The sequence below is a fragment of the Astatotilapia calliptera genome, chromosome 19 (genome assembly GCF_964374335.1).
Source record: "Astatotilapia calliptera chromosome 19, fAstCal68.1, whole genome shotgun sequence".
Lineage (NCBI taxonomy): Eukaryota > Metazoa > Chordata > Actinopteri > Cichliformes > Cichlidae > Astatotilapia > Astatotilapia calliptera.
In genome coordinates, this window is record NC_137440.1 from 17475140 (window position 1) to 17493552 (window position 18413).

Here is an 18413-nt window from a genome sequence, read left to right on the forward strand (position 1 = left end):
TTTTAGTGGCTCAGTTCTACACTGCAGCAGTTTAGTTGCACGAAAAGTAAAACTGTGACTCTGAGAGCTGCCTCTGTGTCTTTCTGAAGGTGTCATCTTATGTGCAACATTATCGTCTGTTACACCAGTTCTCAAGTTTCCGTCTTCCCCTTGACTCCCCTTTTTACTTTTGTCACAACACAACTGCTCTAATCACATACCAGTGATAGTATTTTACAGTTAGCATTGCCTATTGCTCTAATGAGTCTATTTACACTACTAAATTTGTTGTTTTTTAGTATTTGTTTATGGTATCATTCGTTTTCAGCCACCTTAACAAAGCAGATTAGGCAGCATTTTAAGGCAATTCTAGTGCTGATTACTCGATGGGTCAAACTGTCCACTTCAACAACAACAGGTATGAGTTGCCAAAGTGAAGAGAAGGATTTACTGTAGGTTTGTACAGAACAGCTTATAAAAGAATGGGTAGCACTTTATTAATGCTTCATAGTGTGACATTATTATAAAATATTAGTAGTCTTAATTCATCATTTATATGGCATTACCTCTCCTTATTATGCTATTTATATATACAGATATATTATTATGACTATGATTATGATTATTAGAAGCAGTGATAGCTGTACATAGTTACACCATGCACAGCAGTGATGGTACATGGTGTAAAGGCAACCTGCCAAGGAGCAGGTAGCCAGAGGTGTGGACTCGAGTCACATGACTTGGACTCGAGTCAGACTCGAGTCATTAATTTTATGACTTTAGACTTGACTTGAAAAAATGTTCTAAGACTTGTGACTTGACTTGGACTTTTACACCAATGACTTGGGACTTGAATTGGACTTGAACCGGTTTACTTGAAAAGACTTGATATTTTACCCCAAATATAAAATTTAACATGCATATTATATAGAGATTGAAAATGTGACGTCATTCACGGGTAGAACCGCAAAGGATTCTGGGAACTCGTGGCAAGCGGTACTAGCGCACGCAGGCTTTCAATTAAAATCAGTTATACAGCGATAAAAAGAAACACAAAAATGTCAAGAAGCCGTTGTATTATTAACTGCAATAGCCGGTCGCATGACAGCCACGGGAAGCCGACGGGTAAAGAGATCGGTTGTTATCGGATTACGTCGTTGAAGAGAAATTGTTCATGTTTCCGAAGTAACAAAGACGCGACGGATGGCCTGGATTGCAGCCATTCAAAGATCAAATATAACGTCCCAGAACACTCCAGCTCACAGGTTAGTCTGCTCCAAGCATTTACACGAAGGTCAGTGTTTTTTAGTAGTTAATACGTCATTTTCATAACATAATTGGTGATATAGGTTACAAGCAAGAACAGAAATTGTCGCGCTATGCTCCTTTATTTATTGTGCATAAATAGTGAATTGTCCTGACACAATATTGCGTTTCGCTTCTGTTATTATGGTACATTGACAAAAACATATACTTTTATTCACAGGATAAAACAGGTTTTTTGTATCACTAATTGCCCAGTACGATTACAGCATACAATATTATTGTCACTGCTACATTTCTGTGATGGGTACCAGAAATTATTTCCACTACTAATTAATTACCCTTGAGCTCAAAGGTCCTATTAATAAACGGTTAAGGAATGTGTATTTATGACGACGATTTGTGAGACTGGTAAACTTATGATACGTACGATGGTCTTTCGTTCTACACGGTGCATTTCAAGGTCCTGCACCCATCCGTCGGTAAACTGTACCTGGGCTTGTTGCAGTGACCTGAAGTTACTAAACTTCATGAGTGTATGCACTCACTCCAAGAACCGTATAATTATAAATATGCATATAAATATGCTAAGATGAGATAGCTGACTATGAGGTGCCGTAAGGGACATTATTACTGAAACGCTCTCACACACACTACTGAAATTTTACCTCTCACACACACTACTGAAACGCTCTCACACACACTACTGAAATTTTACCTCTCACACACACTACTGAAACGCTCTCACACACACTACTGAAATGCTCTCACACACACTACTGAAACGCTCTCACACACACTACTGAAATTTTACCTCTCACACACACTACTGAAACGCTCTCACACACACTACTGAAACGCTCTCACACACACTACTGAAATTTTACCTCTCACACACACTACTGAAACGCTCTCACACACACTACTGAAACGCTCTCACACACACTACTGAAATGCTCTCACACACACTACTGAAACGCTCTCACACACACTACTGAAATGCTCTCACACACACTACTGAAATGCTCTCACACACACTACTGAAACGCTCTCACACACACTACTGAAATTTTACCTCTCACACACACTACTGAAACGCTCTCACACACACTACTGAAACGCTCTCACACACACTACTGAAATGCTCTCACACACACTACTGAAACGCTCTCACACACACTACTGAAATTTTACCTCTCACACACACTACTGAAACGCTCTCACACACACTACTGAAACGCTCTCACACACACTACTGAAATGCTCTCACACACACTACTGAAACGCTCTCACACACACTACTGAAATGCTCTCACACACACTACTGAAACGCTCTCACACACACTACTGAAATTTTACCTCTCACACACACTACTGAAACGCTCTCACACACACTACTGAAACGCTCTCACACACACTACTGAAATGCTCTCACACACACTACTGAAACGCTCTCACACACACTACTGAAACGCTCTCACACACACTACTGAAACGCTCTCACACACACTACTGAAATTTTACCTCTCACACACACTACTGAAACGCTCTCACACAAACTACTGAAACGCTCTCACACACACTACTGAATCGCTCTCACACACACTACTGAAACGCTCTCACACACACTAATGAAAACCAAGAGGATTTCAATTGAACAGGAAGGCATTTTAGCTGCACAGGAAGGTGAGGAAAAACAAATAACACATTAATGCACAGCTAACACCGCGGTGACGTCGACAACAGTCTGTTAGAGGTATAATTGAAAAATATTTTGCCTTCATCAGTGACTATCCAAACATTGTTGTAGGGTAGCAGCCTATTGCAACAAGTCGGGGCATCCTGGCTATGCTAGCTGCCCGTATAATCTGGAAAGACTGTGTCTGACAGTACCTCATCTACAATGAAATTACATCAGATCCTTGTCATTTTTTACATACTTTCTTTGTTTTTTGAGGTGAGAACCAATGAAGAAGATGTTGAAAGATTTTTTACTTGTGCTCTGCAATGTATTGGGGCGCTCCAAAATGAAAATTCGGACAATATCAGACAAGAGCGGCTTTATAGAGAGCTAGATGATCATACACGAACTCTATCAGAATTTCTTGCTGCTGTATCTCGATATGATCCCAATAATAGGGTTGCCACCAACCTACTACAATCCTTGTATAGATGCTTTTGCAGCTTGCTACATGAATATGATGCTAGACAGAGATCTGCTTATGTGACCCACAGATTGTTACCCCCAACCACCTTGAGTGGTCATCCAGGTCGGCCACGATACACTATATCTGCTGAACAGATTTCTCACTTTGTTTCCATTGGTATGACATGGCAGAGAATTGCATCATGCTTTGGAATAAGTCGAAGAACCCTGTACAGACACAGACAAACTTTGGGAGTTGAGCCATTAAGCTATGTGGATATTTCAAATCAAGAACTGAATGGCCTTGTGACGGATATCCTACAGAACACTCCAAATGCAGGGGAAGTATACATTCTTGGAAGTCTGAGATCTCGTGGCTTAAGAGTTCAACGTTGGAGGGTCAGACAAAGTCTACAGGAAGTGGATCCTATTGGACGTGCATTTAGACGTCGTCATGCGATAAGGCGAAGGATCTATAGTGTTCAGGCCCCCAACCACTTATGGTAAGTTCACTGGTTTGAAACAAATGATCAGGCCTTGTGTTTAAAAGTATTAACACAATACATCAAAATTAATGGTCCTTTATTCAAAACATTACTGAAGTTAATCTATATGATCAGCATAAGATAATAATAATAAAAAAATAACAATAACCAAAAAAACTGAAATTGATATAAGTATGTTAAATATTTGGGGGATTCATAGTACATCAATTTAGATGTTGTCTAATGTATATACTGTTGAGTTGTTTAATCCTTTATTTTACATCACAATTTTAATCTCTAACATCAATTGTGCCAGGTAAACGTAGTGTGGAAAAAGACATTTTATGCCACTGTGTGTATGTGTGTGCACGTGTGTGTGTGTGTGTGTGTGTGTGAGAGACAGAGGTGTGCTGTTGTTGAAGTAAATGTACAAAATGAAACCTCTAGTTTTTGTTTAAGTACAGGGTCAGGAATTCACTACTAAATAATATGAACAAACATGTGGAACTGTAGTAATGCTTTCTGATCTCTCAACAGGCATTTTGACGGCAACCACAAATTGATTAGATGGCGCTTGGTCCTGCATGGCTGTGTTGATGGCTTCAGCCGAACTATCATATACTTACGTTGCTTATCCAATAACAGAGCCTCAAGTGTCTTGTCATTATTTTTGGAAGGAATACAAAACTTTGGTTTGCCCTTAAGGGTCAGGTGTGATCATGGTATGGAAAATATACAGGTTGCTCGTTTTATGTTACAGAGAAGAGGAGTAGGCAGTGTTATTACAGGTGTTTCAGTACATAACCAAAGAATTGAAAGACTGTGGGCAGAACTCAACAGAGTTGTATCAAGACACTTTATAAATATCTTTAACTTTATGGAAGAACAGGGTAAGGCAAGGCAAGGCAAGGCAAGTTTATTTGTATAGCACAATTCAACAACAAGGTGATTCAAAGTGCTTTACAGAGATATTAGAAACAAGAACAAATAAAAAGCATGATTTAAAATTGATTAAAACAAGCAAATAAACTAACTAACTAACTAATTAACAAACAAACAAACAAACAAACAAAACAGTATATAAAATCAAAACAGATAAAATCAGAACAGTAGATAAAATCAGTAGTTAAATGTAAGTTTTGAAATTTAAGCTTAAAGTGTGGATTTGGTGCTTTATTCAAATACAGCTGAGAACAGGTGAGTCTTCAACCTGGATTTAAATAAACTGAGTGTTTCAGCTGATCTGAGGCTTTCTGGGAGTTTGTTCCAGATATAAGGAGCATAAAAGCTGAATGCAGCTTCTCCGTGTCTGGTTCTGACTCTGGGAACTGATAAAAGACCGGATCCAGATGACCTGAGGGATCTGGAAGGTTCATACTGGGTCAGGAGGTCATTGATGTATTTTGGTCCTAAACCATTCAGAGCTTTATAGGCCAGCATCAGAACTTTAAAGTCTATCCTCTGACGGACAGGCAGCCAGTGTAAGGACCTCAGAGCTGGACTGATGTGGTCCACTTTTTTGGTCTTAGTGAGGACTCGAGCAGCAGAGTTCTGAATGAGCTGTAGTTGTCTGACTGATTTTTTAGGTAGACCTGTAAAGATGCTGTTACAGTAATCAAGCCTACTAAAGATGAATGCATGGACTAGTTTTTCCAGGTCCTGTTGAGACATCAGATCTTTTATCCTTGATATATTCTTGAGGTGATAGTAAGCTGACTTTGTTATTGTCTTAATGTGTTTTTCTAAGTTTAGGTCTGCATCCATCACTACACCCAAATTTCTCGCCTGGTTTGTGGTTTTTAGATGTATAGATTGAAGTTCTCTGGTGACCTGTAATCGTTTTTCTTTGGCGCCAAAGACTATTACCTCAGTTTTGTTTTTGTTTAGCTGGAGAAAATTGTGGCACAACCAGTCATTGATTTCCTCAATGCATTTACCAAGAGCCTGTACAGGGCCTCGGTCTCCTGGTGACATTGTGATATATATTTGTGTGTCATCTGCATAGCTGTGATAGTTTATTTTGTTGTTGTTTATAATCTGTGCCAGTGGGAGCATGTAGATGTTAAACAGAAGGGGTCCCAAGATGGAACCTTGGGGAACTCCACATGTGATACTTGTCTGCTCAGATGTGAAGTTACCTATTGATACAAAGTATTTCCTGTTTTCTAAGTATGTTTTGAACCAGTTTAGTACAGTTCCTGAAAGACCTGTCCAGTTCTCCAGTCGTTTGAGTAATATGTTGTGGTCAACTGTATCAAATGCTGCACTGAGATCCAGTAAAACTAAGACTGACATTTTTCCACTGTCTGTATTCAGACATATGTCATTAAACACTTTGGTCAGAGCGGTTTCAGTGCTGTGGTTCTGTCTAAAACCTGACTGGAAGGCATCGTAGCAATTATTCTGTTTTAAGAAGTAACTGAGCTGTTGAGAAACTGCTTTTTCAATGATCTTACTTAAAAACGGGAGATTTGAGATCGGCCTGTAGTTGTTCATTTGTGTCTTGTCAAGATTGTCCTTTTTCAGTATAGGTTTGATTACAGCAGTTTTTAGTGATTCTGGAAACACACCTGATAATAAAGAAAAGTTGACGATCTGTAACAGGTCTGACTCTAAAGTCTTTGAGACCTTTTTGAAAAAACTTGTTGGCAGGACATCTAAACAGCAGGAGGAGGAGTTCAGTTGACCTAAGATGTCCTCCAGGTCTTTGCTGTTAATAGGTTGAAACTGTTTCATGGTGTTTAAACAGTTTTTTGGTGGACACAGTACATATCCTGGATCTGCTGTTGATGTACCAATTGCTTGTCTAATTTTTTGGATTTTTTCAGTGAAGAATTTGGCAAAGTCATTGCAGGCCATGGTCGAATGAAGTTCAGCTGCCACTGACACAGGAGGGTTTGTTAGCCTGTCAACTGTAGAAAATAAGACCCGAGCATTATGGCTGTTTTTAGTGATGATGTCAGAGAAGTAGGACCTCCTTGCATTCCTCAGTTGTAAATTATAATTGTGAAGTTTCTCTTTATAAATGTCATAATGAACCTGGAGGTTTGTTTTTCTCCATCTGCGCTCAGCTTTCCTACACTCTCTTTTTTTCATTTTTCACCAGTGTGGAGTTTCTCCATGGAGACTTTTTCCTTCCAGAGATAACCTTCACCTTAATGGGAGCAATAGTGTCCATTACATTTAACATGTTAGCATTGAAGCTATTGACGAGCTCATTGACTGACCCTCTGGGCAGGTCAGGTGTTAATGGGAAGACCTGGTTAAAAATTGCACTACTGTGTTCAGTTATACACCGTTTTGTGATCACTGTTGTTGATATATTTGTGTGGGCTGAGATTTTACTTTCAAAGAAAACACAGTAATGATCAGACAGGCCCACATCAGACACAGTAACCTTTGAAATGCTCAGGCCTTTGGAGATCAGTAGGTCAAGAGTGTGTCCTCTATTATGTGTGGCCTCTGTTACATGCTGAGTCAGCCCAAAGTTGCCCAGAGTGTTACTCAGGTCTTTAGTCCCTTTGTCCTGAGGGTTGTCCACATGAATGTTAAAATCCCCAACAATAATTACACAGTCAAAATCAACACAGATCACAGACAGCAGTTCACTGAGGTCATTAAAAAAGTCTGTGCAGTATTTGGGAGGCCTGTAAACATTAAGAAACACAACTTTGGATGGGGCCTTCAGCTGTAAAGCCACATATTCAAAAGACTGAAAACTTCCAGGAGATAGCTGCTTACATTGAAATGATTCATTAAATAAGACAGCAACCCCTCCTCCTCTCCTGCTCGCCCTGACCTCACTGATAAAACTGTAGTTAGGAGGGGTCGTCTCGATGAGAACAGCTCCACTGTTACTTTGGTCCAACCAAGTTTCAGTTAAAAACATAAAATCAAGGCTGTGCTCAGTGATTAAATCATTAATTAAAAATGTTTTCCCAGCTAGAGATCTAATGTTTAATAAAGCCAACTTAAGTGTTTTAGAGGTATTACTTGTCCCCTCGTGTTTGGGAGCAGTCTGTGGCACACAAGGTATGTTTACTATGTTTAAAGATCTTTTAGAGTGCAGCTCTCTGTGTTTTGACCAGGCCACATGTCTCCTGTCACCTAAAAGTACAGAAATTTTAAAACCTTCTAAATCTTGAAATGAAAGACTCGATCTATACTGCAGAAGCTTGTCAGGGTCAATGAAAGGTTTGTAAGGATAACAAGATGCGAGTCTGACTGAGGCAGAACTGGATTTGGTATGTTGGATTCACTGAATGAGCTACATCTTTTTTGTCTGCATTATGTTTATTTGCCAAGGATTGAAAGAGCATTAACAGAATTTGTCAATCAGTGGAACAACCATGGTCTCTCTACACAAGGAGGACAGACCCCTCTTCAGCTGTGGCATACAGGTGTCACAAACAATGTGGGAATCCTGTCGTTTATAAATGACATTTTTCATGTTGATAACTATTATGGCGTTGATGAAGAAGGGCCATTACCAGAACTTCAAACAAACAATAATGTCAATATTCCAGCTATTGACATCAACATAAATGAGACTGCAATGAACATAATTCAACAAGTGAATCCATTAGAAAATGATGGAAATCATGGAATAGATGTGTTTTCTTCACTTTTACACCTTCTACATTAAATAAAATATTTTGCAAAAAATAAAAAAAAGATATATAAAAAAAACATTTCAGAAAACATATGTGATCGAAACTAACATATTGAAACCATTTTCTTTAAAATGATAAAATGACAGCTCTGTTGTCAAACAGAAACTGACACAGGCAGAAGAATAAACAGACACAAAGACAACCAAATCAAAAACCGATGGACATACACATGAAATGAGTAAAGTGACACAAATTTTGTATATTCAAACTCAACAATCTAAATTAACTTCTGACGTGCTGTTAAACAATTGGTATCTACCTGTATGAATCCTGAAGAACAATCACTTCTTGTCAAATTGATGTCTTAAAACATCAATTTGACTGAAGCAGGTAAATTTGGAAATATTAAAACCTTAACAAGTTAATACTCAATACTCACTTTGAATCAAAAGAGAGACCAATACAAAAGAGAAACACGCAAACTCCTCCAGCATAATGTGTTCATACCCTGCCAAAGCCGTAAGTGTTACCTAATGCAAAATCAAACTTCTCCTTGAACAGCTGGTATGAAACATGCAGTGGCAGCCTAATGCAGTTAACACACGTGTTGGCAAGAGGGAAAATTGGTGTAGAAGAGAAGTCATCGTCTCCTCTATGAATGAACTCAATCGAGGGTGCTGGGGAAAAGCCAATAGGTGGCACCGCAGTTGCTCCAGTTGCAAAGGCCAATATCTTCTGTAATTTGGAAGGTCCTTCTTCTTCTGCATAAAACAGAGAAGGAAAAAAGTGTTAAAAGGTTATTTCATTTGGCCAACATAAATTGTCAGTGAGTACAAATCTAAAGCAAGAATCTTAATGACTGTTATTGCAATGACTATAGAGCATGCTTTTCATCTTTCAATAGTCTCAAAGAACTATGTAAAAATGTTACTACAACCAAGAGGGTAATGTGGTGTTATTGTTATATGAGTATGTTATTTAAAATAAAGATTTCAGAAATGCTAACCTATAAATCGTTACATCTATTTATTGTGCACTAAAGTGACAATTACCTTCTGCATCTTGGAGATAGTCTCTCCAGAAGGTAACAACTGTCTCCTCAGCAGCTCTTCTGTTGCTTCCTTCTGGAGATAGATGAATGTTGAAAAGATCATCCACCTGGTCAGCAGTCAGCATATGTGGCTCATAGCAGAACAGCGGGCGAAAACTGTCTGGATGCCTCCTCATTTTCTCGAGAACCCCAAGAGTTTTCAGACCTTCACAAAATCTGGATAAACAGCACAAAGAAATTTTATTCAATAATTCTGCAATTTCATGCTTCTAAGTTAATTGTATATTATCAATTTGGCACAATCAGTTATACTAGGTTATTAACTGGCCATTTTGATTAATAGGTAAGATTTTTATCACATTTTAATTAATCTGAAAAACACAGAATACCAAAATACCTTTGAAATGGACCTTGAACCCTGTGGATGACCTTGAAACATGACAATATCATGTACCAGCAGATCCCTGTCTCTTAGTGAACGCATAGGCCTCAGGCATCCTGCATTGGCCAAGTAATCAAGCAGAGGTTCTTTTGACTTTTCAAGGTCCTCAAGGGTTGTACTTTGAGATATCTAGCATCACAAAGAGCAGAGGAAAGGGCTTGTTATGGAAGTTACTCAGTAGTCTTATAACCTATTAGAAGGAACCCAGCCACCAGTGGTCTACACAATCACAATATGCCCGCGCGTACATTGGAAGTCAAATGACTACACATATTTTTTTAATATGTTTACAATGTGCTTAAAAAAATGATAAAATATACTCTTTCGTCTACCCTTATCTACTGAATCTTAGTTTAATATAGCAGCAAAATATAAAAACTTGGCATTCAGCAATGGCCAGACTGATCCGGATAAACATTCCCTGCAAAAGAAAACTGGAACACAAACTATTTTCAATTCACTATAAGATTTATAAAATAAACATATAGAGACCTTTCGGACTTTTTCAAAGAGTTCCAGGTCAGCTATGTCTTCCAGGGCTGGATTTGCTGAATTTCCAACCAGAAGGGAAAATACTGTTGGTGACAGAAAGTTAGGTGGTGGACCACCATGTACCAAGCTCACTGCAATGGCTCTCCCAGAGATGTAGTACCAGTCCCCTCTGAGAGCTGCAAAGCAACAGAATAAAAGGAAAAGCAAAATTGTCAGTAATGTTGCCTGTAAAAATAAATATCAGTTAAACAGTTCCCACTATTAATCTTAGAAAAATAGGTAATTACCAGTACTGTCAAGAGCCAAGTTCTTGCAGTTTTCTTTCCCCTCAAACATGGCTGACCTGGCAATGGTGTCCATCAATAGTCTCAAGAATTCCCTCCTTGGCCCACGTAAATCAACCCCTTCCTCATTTTTCCCCATATCATCTGAGAATTTCACACAGATCATCAAGTTGGGATCATAGGATAGCCTTTGAAAACCACGCAAGGCTCCCTCCCACACAGCAGAGCGATTTATATTAAATTTGCACTGCTGTTTTGTGCTAATTTTGCTTGATAGTTCCAGCAGTATCTCTTGAACAGGGACTTTTTCTGCACTAAAAAAAGAAAATAAAACAGAAAATAAAATATATCAGCCATGTAGTCATGTTACAGAATTTGAGAATATGTGTCACACTGATCATAGAGAGTTAAAGCTTTAAAGGTTTATATTGATTTGACAATTCTGGAAAGCCCAAATTATGTCTCAAACTCAAATTCTGTATGTTTGTTACTCACATCTGATTCTCCAAGCTCGCAATTATAGCTTGATTTAAATCCTCATCATCTGAAGAATCGCCAGAAAGCGATGCCACGAGAGTTAAATATGAAGAATAATCTTCATCATTAACGCTCATGGCAGGGATGTCTTCACTTCTTGCATTGAAATCTCTGCTGTGACTGCTTGTGCTAGGTTTGTCATCACTTCTTGCCATGTAGCCTTCATCACAAATGCTGTTCCCATCACTTCCTTGCTTTGCTCGTTGCCTTTTACCAACACTCCTTCGAATACAGTTGGTCCCAGTATCATCTTCTTCATCACTGCTAGTGCCAGGGTTATCACCTTTAACATGACTTCTTAACCTTGTAGTGACTTGGCTGCTCATGTCTTGTTGGATTTTTGAACTATCAACTTCAAAACAATCATTGTCACTGTCCTTATCAGTTGCACAACTGCTTAATGCTGATTTGGAGCTGATGTGGGAAGGATCTTTGTCTTCATCTGATTCACTCTTCAACAGAAAAAGACCAAAAACATATATCAAAAGCAAGTAATTATAGCTTATCTTAAAAAGATTAAAATAAGAAATATCCATATTGATTGCTCCCAAGCACTTGTTTTAAATAAATATATTCTATTTTGTTAGAAGCCCAATTGTTGACATGTTTTTTCCCAAATCATGATTACTTTTCATTCTTTTAGTAACTTACTAAAAGTGTCCTTGATGGCCTTACATAGAGGGCTTTGGTTTTAAAAACCTTTAGGATCAGCATCCCATTCAGCTCCTGACCAACTTGGAGCTTTGGAGACACCAGCTTATTGCCACAAGCCATTAGAAACTCGAGGCTACAAAAAATAAATAGGGACAACAGCAATTGCTAATTAGTTAAATATTTTAAGTATTAGTTAAATATTTTATTATATATTGTTCTGTTTGTGTGTATGCTTTTATGACTTAAATTCTACTGGTATAGTCATATGTTTTTATAATGATGAATGATATTTTAAACTTCTTTACTTTGGTATATTATCTTTAAGTACAAGTCATTACATGAATACACACAGTAACAATAAACAATAGTATTTTACCTGACATCCTCTGGAAGGCGTTCACCAAAGCTTTCCTTGAGGTGTTTCACGACAGTTTGGTTGTCCCAGGTCTTCTGGAATTCAAAAGCACTGAGGATGTGCCCATGTTTGTGTAACCATAATTTTGAACCTTGTTTGCACACTACTCCCCATGATGGAGTTGGAAGTAGTATAACATCTTTGTTGAAATGGTCATGCTGCTGGGCCATAGCTCTGAAATATAAATATTAGATACCATAAACAACAGCAAGTGATAACTAATAATACTGAGATGCAGACAGCAGAACACTATCCAAACCCCTACACAGAATGCTTTCATAGACAAAATTGTTGTAGTTAGGCAAACATAAGGGTTAATTTTATATACTTTTTTTTATACTTTTCCGAGAATACGTGCTTCTTTTGTGGTTCGGACTCCTTCTGACATTTCTTTGGAGGTGGAGGAAAACCAAAGTAATTGCTTAAAGGAGCTTCTTCGACATCTTTAAGAGTTCTAAACAAATGTCTGTCCTCCTCCAGAAAATCCTATGTACGCAAACACGCGTTGCAACTTCTTATCTTGTGCGTGTCTTTTGTTTTGACAGCGAATGCGCACCTGCGGACCACTTATGTGCAGCCCTGGTTATTTCGCTTGTCATATTGCTGCCACAGAAATTCTTTTGTCCATGAAACCATAAAGCTGCACTTTCTTTTTGCCTTATAGTCTGATTTGTCATAACTTTTCCGTTTTGTGGTAAGTTTTTCTTTGGCTGTCACTTCTTCACCCTGACCTGTCTTATTTGGCTCAGCAGAACTAAAATATAAATCCTGCTGCTTTTACACACACACACACACACACACACACACACACACACACACACACACACACACACATAACGCTCAGCGATTCTCTGCGCAATCAACCTCTCACATGTTTAAGCTTGCTGCGGGAGATTTCACTTGTCATGTTTGCATAGTAAGCTAGCGATTGATAAGACGATGTCAGAGGAATTGGTACACAAATTATCATCACTCACAGATCAGTACTGTCGCTCTCTATACACAGTTTCATAACACATAATTGCAAAGTGAAAGCAAAAAACAAGCGCAAATTCAAACGCGATTTCAATATGTCACATATTGACAGTGGCTCACCGATGCCAATGACATAATTACCCAGCTACATTTCCGAAAGAATGCAAAAGCATAGACATATATTTTTCCTTCCTACGATAGCCCGACGGGCAGGGCAGAGATAGATTTTGGTAGCCTGGAAAAATCGCTAGCCCCAGGACGTCGGGCTAGCGATTTTGCGAGCCCTGCAGTATATTATTAAATATCAGACTATTACATATGGCCCCATTTCAGGCAAGTGAATACTAACTCATTAAACTTTGTAACTACCTTTTTCTTCTGGTGCCTGATGTCCAGCTGCCGAAGCATTGCCGAGTTTGATAACGTGGTGCAGGTGCACATTCTCTCCTGACTGTAGATGTCGCTGGCATGGGCAAGCTGCTACGTTGACGTGAGGGAAAGAGGGATGTTAAGTGACTATCCAGTCCGTCCACACTGGTACTTGCAACAGGTTGCTGCCCCACGACTGTGGCATTTGACAAAGTTCTGATGGTCTCTGCTGAGGATAATATACTGTTGAGTAATGCGGCTGCTTCACTTAGGCTACTAGCAGGTTGCTGAGTAGACATCTGTGTAGTGGTTTGAAGTGTACCACTTTTTCCTTCACTTTCCTGGTCTGGACACAACTTCCTGTTCATCTAAAACTCCTTCCTGTTCAACTGAAATGCCTTCCTGTTTAACTGAAACGCCTTCCTGTTTAACTGAAATGCCTTCCTGTTCAACTGAAACGCCTTCCTGTTTAACTGAAATGCCTTCCTGTTCAACTGAAACGCCTTCCTGTTTAACTGAAATGCCTTCCTGTTCAACTGAAACGCCTTCCTGTTTAACTGAAATGCCTTCCTGTTTAACTGAAATGCCTTGGATTTTCAGTAGTGTGTGTGAGAGCATTTCAGTAGTGTGTGTGAGAGCGTTTCAGTAGTGTGTGTGAGAGGTAAAATTTCAGTAGTGTGTGTGAGAGCATTTCAGTAGTGTGTGTGAGAGCGTTTCAGTAGTGTGTGTGAGAGCGTTTCAGTAGTGTGTGTGAGAGGTAAAATTTCAGTAGTGTGTGTGAGAGCGTTTCAGTAGTGTGTGTGAGAGCGTTTCAGTAGTGTGTGTGAGAGGTAAAATTTCAGTAGTGTGTGTGAGAGCGTTTCAGTAGTGTGTGTGAGAGCGTTTCAGTAGTGTGTGTGAGAGCGTTTCAGTAGTGTGTGTGAGAGGTAAAATTTCAGTAGTGTGTGTGAGAGCATTTCAGTAGTGTGTGTGAGAGCGTTTCAGTAGTGTGTGTGAGAGGTAAAATTTCAGTAGTGTGTGTGAGAGCGTTTCAGTAGTGTGTGTGAGAGCGTTTCAGTAGTGTGTGTGAGAGGTAAAATTTCAGTAGTGTGTGTGAGAGCATTTCAGTAGTGTGTGTGAGAGCGTTTCAGTAGTGTGTGTGAGAGGTAAAATTTCAGTAGTGTGTGTGAGAGCGTTTCAGTAGTGTGTGTGAGAGTGTTTCAGTAGTGTGTGTGAGAGGTAAAATTTCAGTAGTGTGTGTGAGAGCGTTTCAGTAGTGTGTGTGAGAGCGTTTCAGTAGTGTGTGTGAGAGCGTTTCAGTAGTGTGTGTGTGAGGTAAAATTTCAGTAGTGTCTGTGTGAGAGCATTTCAGTAGTGTGTGTGAGAGGTAAAATTTCAGTAGTGTGTGTGAGAGCATTTCAGTAGTGTGTGTGAGAGCGTTTCAGTAGTGTGTGTGAGAGGTAAAATTTCAGTAGTGTGTGTGAGAGCGTTTCAGTAGTGTGTGTGAGAGCGTTTCAGTAGTGTGTGTGAGAGCGTTTCAGTAGTGTGTGTGAGAGGTAAAATTTCAGTAGTGTGTGTGAGAGCGTTTCAGTAGTGTGTGTGAGAGCGTTTCAGTAGTGTGTGTGAGAGCGTTTCAGTAGTGTGTGTGAGAGCGTTTCAGTAGTGTGTGTGAGAGGTAAAATTTCAGTAGTGTGTGTGAGAGCGTTTCAGTAGTGTGTGTGAGAGCGTTTCAGTAGTGTGTGTGAGAGCGTTTCAGTAGTGTGTGTGAGAGGTAAAATTTCAGTAGTGTCTGTGAGAGTGTTTCAGTAGTGTGTGTGAGAGCGTTTCAGTAGTGTGTGTGAGAGGTAAAATTTCAGTAGTGTGTGTGAGAGGTAAAATTTCAGTAGTGTGTGTGAGAGCGTTTCAGTAGTGTGTGTGAGAGCATTTCAGTAGTGTGTGTGAGAGCGTTTCAGTAGTGTGTGTGAGAGCGTTTCAGTAGTGTGTGTGAGAGCGTTTCAGTAATAATGTCCCTTACGGCACCTCATAGCTGACTTCATCTAACTAGCAAATGTTGTCCAGGCTACGTTGGTGATACAGTTTTTTTTAATGTGTGTGATATTTTTGTCATGCGATTTTAAAGCTGGTCCTACAACCGCATCCAAGAATAACATGCAGCTTATCTCAGAACTGTCGGTGAAAATTATTCTTGGAGCTAGGTTTAATTGAGCTGCATTTTAAAGAGGTGCAATTTCACAATTTGTGTATATTTTCTAAGTTCACTATTTTGTCATGTGTTGAGAAAAACACAGATTTAAAAATTACATGGTCTAATATTTACATTTAGCATATAACTGCAACATTATTTTTTCGTTTGTTTTTTTTAAAGACTCGAAAGGACTTGAAATTCAAAGTTTCAGACTTGTGACTTGACTCGGACTTTTACACCAGTGACTTGAGACTCGACTCTGACTTGCCTGACATTACTTGAGACTTGACTTGAGACTTGAGGATAAAGACTTGAGACTTACTTGAGACTTGCAAAACAATGACTTGGTCCCACCTCTGCAGGTAGCTCCTTGGCAGGTAGCTCCATGCCCTCCTGGGTTTTAATTGCACCTTAGAACACACATGCATCAACACTACAATGAGCGGGTGGAGGGAGGTTTGGAGTCTTCTCCCACCCCCGTTCTCTGCGGCCTGCTGGAGCGGGAGGGCTAGGAGGAGTTGGCCATCCGACTGCGGTCTGGGGTGTGGGGCCTCCCTGCTGCTACGGAGTTGGGGTGGTCTGCCTCTCCCCACCGCAGGGAAAAGGGTAACACCACCTGGGTCTGGGTGCAGTTCCCCCCTCCAGGGGCAAGGGTACCTAGACCCGGTTTGTAGAGTACGCTTGGGGAGTGTGATCGTGTGTACAGCGTCTCTTTATGTCTGTCTCCACGTTGGTTGAGTGTGGAGTGAGTGCATATGAGAGCATGAGGGTGGGAATGGATGTTTGTGTCTGTGTGTGCCTGTATGTCTGTGTCTATATGTCAGGTTGGGTATCAGACGCCACCTCTCTGGGGACACCTCAGGCCCTCCAAGGTTTGGAGGCCTATCTCCGCCCACCACCACTTCCCCTGCCAGTGGCGGACTCCCTCAGGTGTCGGTGCGTTGGTGGTTCTTTGTGTCTGGGGGTGGGCGTCCAGGTACACACCGGCTCACTCCTTGGTGGCCGCTTATCGGGGCCTGGAGCCTGGGGCTCGCTTGGGCCCCTTCGGAGGTGGGGTGCCCCCGGCCTCTCGGCCTGGGGCTCGGTCACTCAGGCACAGCTGGGGGCCAGCGGAGCTCATGGGCGCGTCACTGCAACTCCCCCTGGCTTCTGCTCCGCGGCTGCTGAGTGAACCCTCATCTGGGACTCTCCTCAGCTCTTACTGGGACAGTGGCGCGGCTGCACCTCTGTTGGTCTTCCATGGTCTCTTGTGTTCTGGGGGCCTCTGGATGTCTGGAGTTTTGATCTCCTCCATACCCGCTTCACACCCCGGAGGACGGGGCTGTGGCCCCCCCACACTCCCTAGCAGATCGTTACATGGAGAAACCTTTGGAATACAAGCGCGCTGATCCACACAGGTATGCACACGGGTGTTCACTGCTCGTAGACCCAAATTACACCTTTCTTGGCTGCTACTTCGAAGCACATCTGTCCTGCGTGCTGCACAACAACATTGAATATTTAGTATTTACTGCTGTTTACACTTAGCTAGATTAATGCGATGGTGTTTTGTTTAGTATGTTTCTTTGTTTTTTTTTTGCTTGTTTTCTATTCTTCTCTCAACAGGTGATCCAGGAAATTTTTATTTTTTTTCTCCCCCCCTTTCTCACTGTCCCTCTCCCCTTCTGTTTTTCCTTTCCTTCCTCTTTCTTTCTCCCTTTCCTATCCCTCACTCATGTCTGTCCCGTCTGTAACATCTGAAAATAAAATATAATAAATAATAAAAACAAAGATCGACCAAATGGACCAATACGGCAATGCCACGATGATCCATTTGGCAAAGTAAATCCATTGGGTATCCTTGTTGGTCTTCAGACAACAATTCTGATGGCTAAAGAACCAAATGGGACAGGCAAAAAGAAAAAAAAAAAAGGCAACAGAACAACATCTGTTAACTAAGGATGAGTACTGATACATACATGATCAGTTAAGCACTTACTGATCCTTAATAGTGAAACACCAAAGTGCTACCAAAGAATGATATGAATCAAACCCGGAACAGTGAACCTCAGAGAAAATAACAACAATTCAGGAATAATAAAAATTTATTTTCTTATAAATTTATAGGAGTGGGGCCTAATTACCTATCTAGATTTCTGAACATACTATCAATAAGCATGCATATAATTATCAAAGCTGTAATCCAACACAGCCTTACATGTGGTAGCAACAAGTCACCTTCTTATTTTATTGTAAAAAATAAAAACATTTTTAGCTTAATGTTTTATCTGTTACTAAATGTAAGATGTTGAGCAAAGGGAGTCTGTACACATTTACTAACTCATTCTCACAGCTTTGATTCATAGTGGTACATGACAGGTTCAGTGATTTTCTTATTGCATTTTTAAAATTTTGAAATAGTTTGGTGTGTGGTGGAATGGTTCTGAGAGTTAACTGTTAATTCATTGTGTGATTGTGTAATTGATGTTACAGCTTTGGGGTTGAACACAGTTTGCAACATAAAGAGCTGAAATGACTAAAATGGAAATGGAATGGATTCATTCA

At 40.1% G+C, this 18413-nt stretch overlaps 1 pseudogene across 1 annotated transcript; it reads right to left on the bottom strand.

The window, feature by feature from the left end:
- Nucleotides 1-8147: 8147 nt before the first annotated feature.
- On the bottom strand, nt 8148-14239 carry LOC113029793 (uncharacterized; annotated as a pseudogene). Its single transcript, XR_013903771.1, has 9 exons — nt 13706-14239; nt 12323-12535; nt 11944-12079; nt 11251-11744; nt 10759-11069; nt 10472-10647; nt 9935-10108; nt 9539-9753; nt 8148-9247 (listed from the first exon to the last, which is right to left on the bottom strand). The product of XR_013903771.1 is annotated as an uncharacterized LOC113029793 (transcript).
- Nucleotides 14240-18413: the final 4174 nt, after the last annotated feature.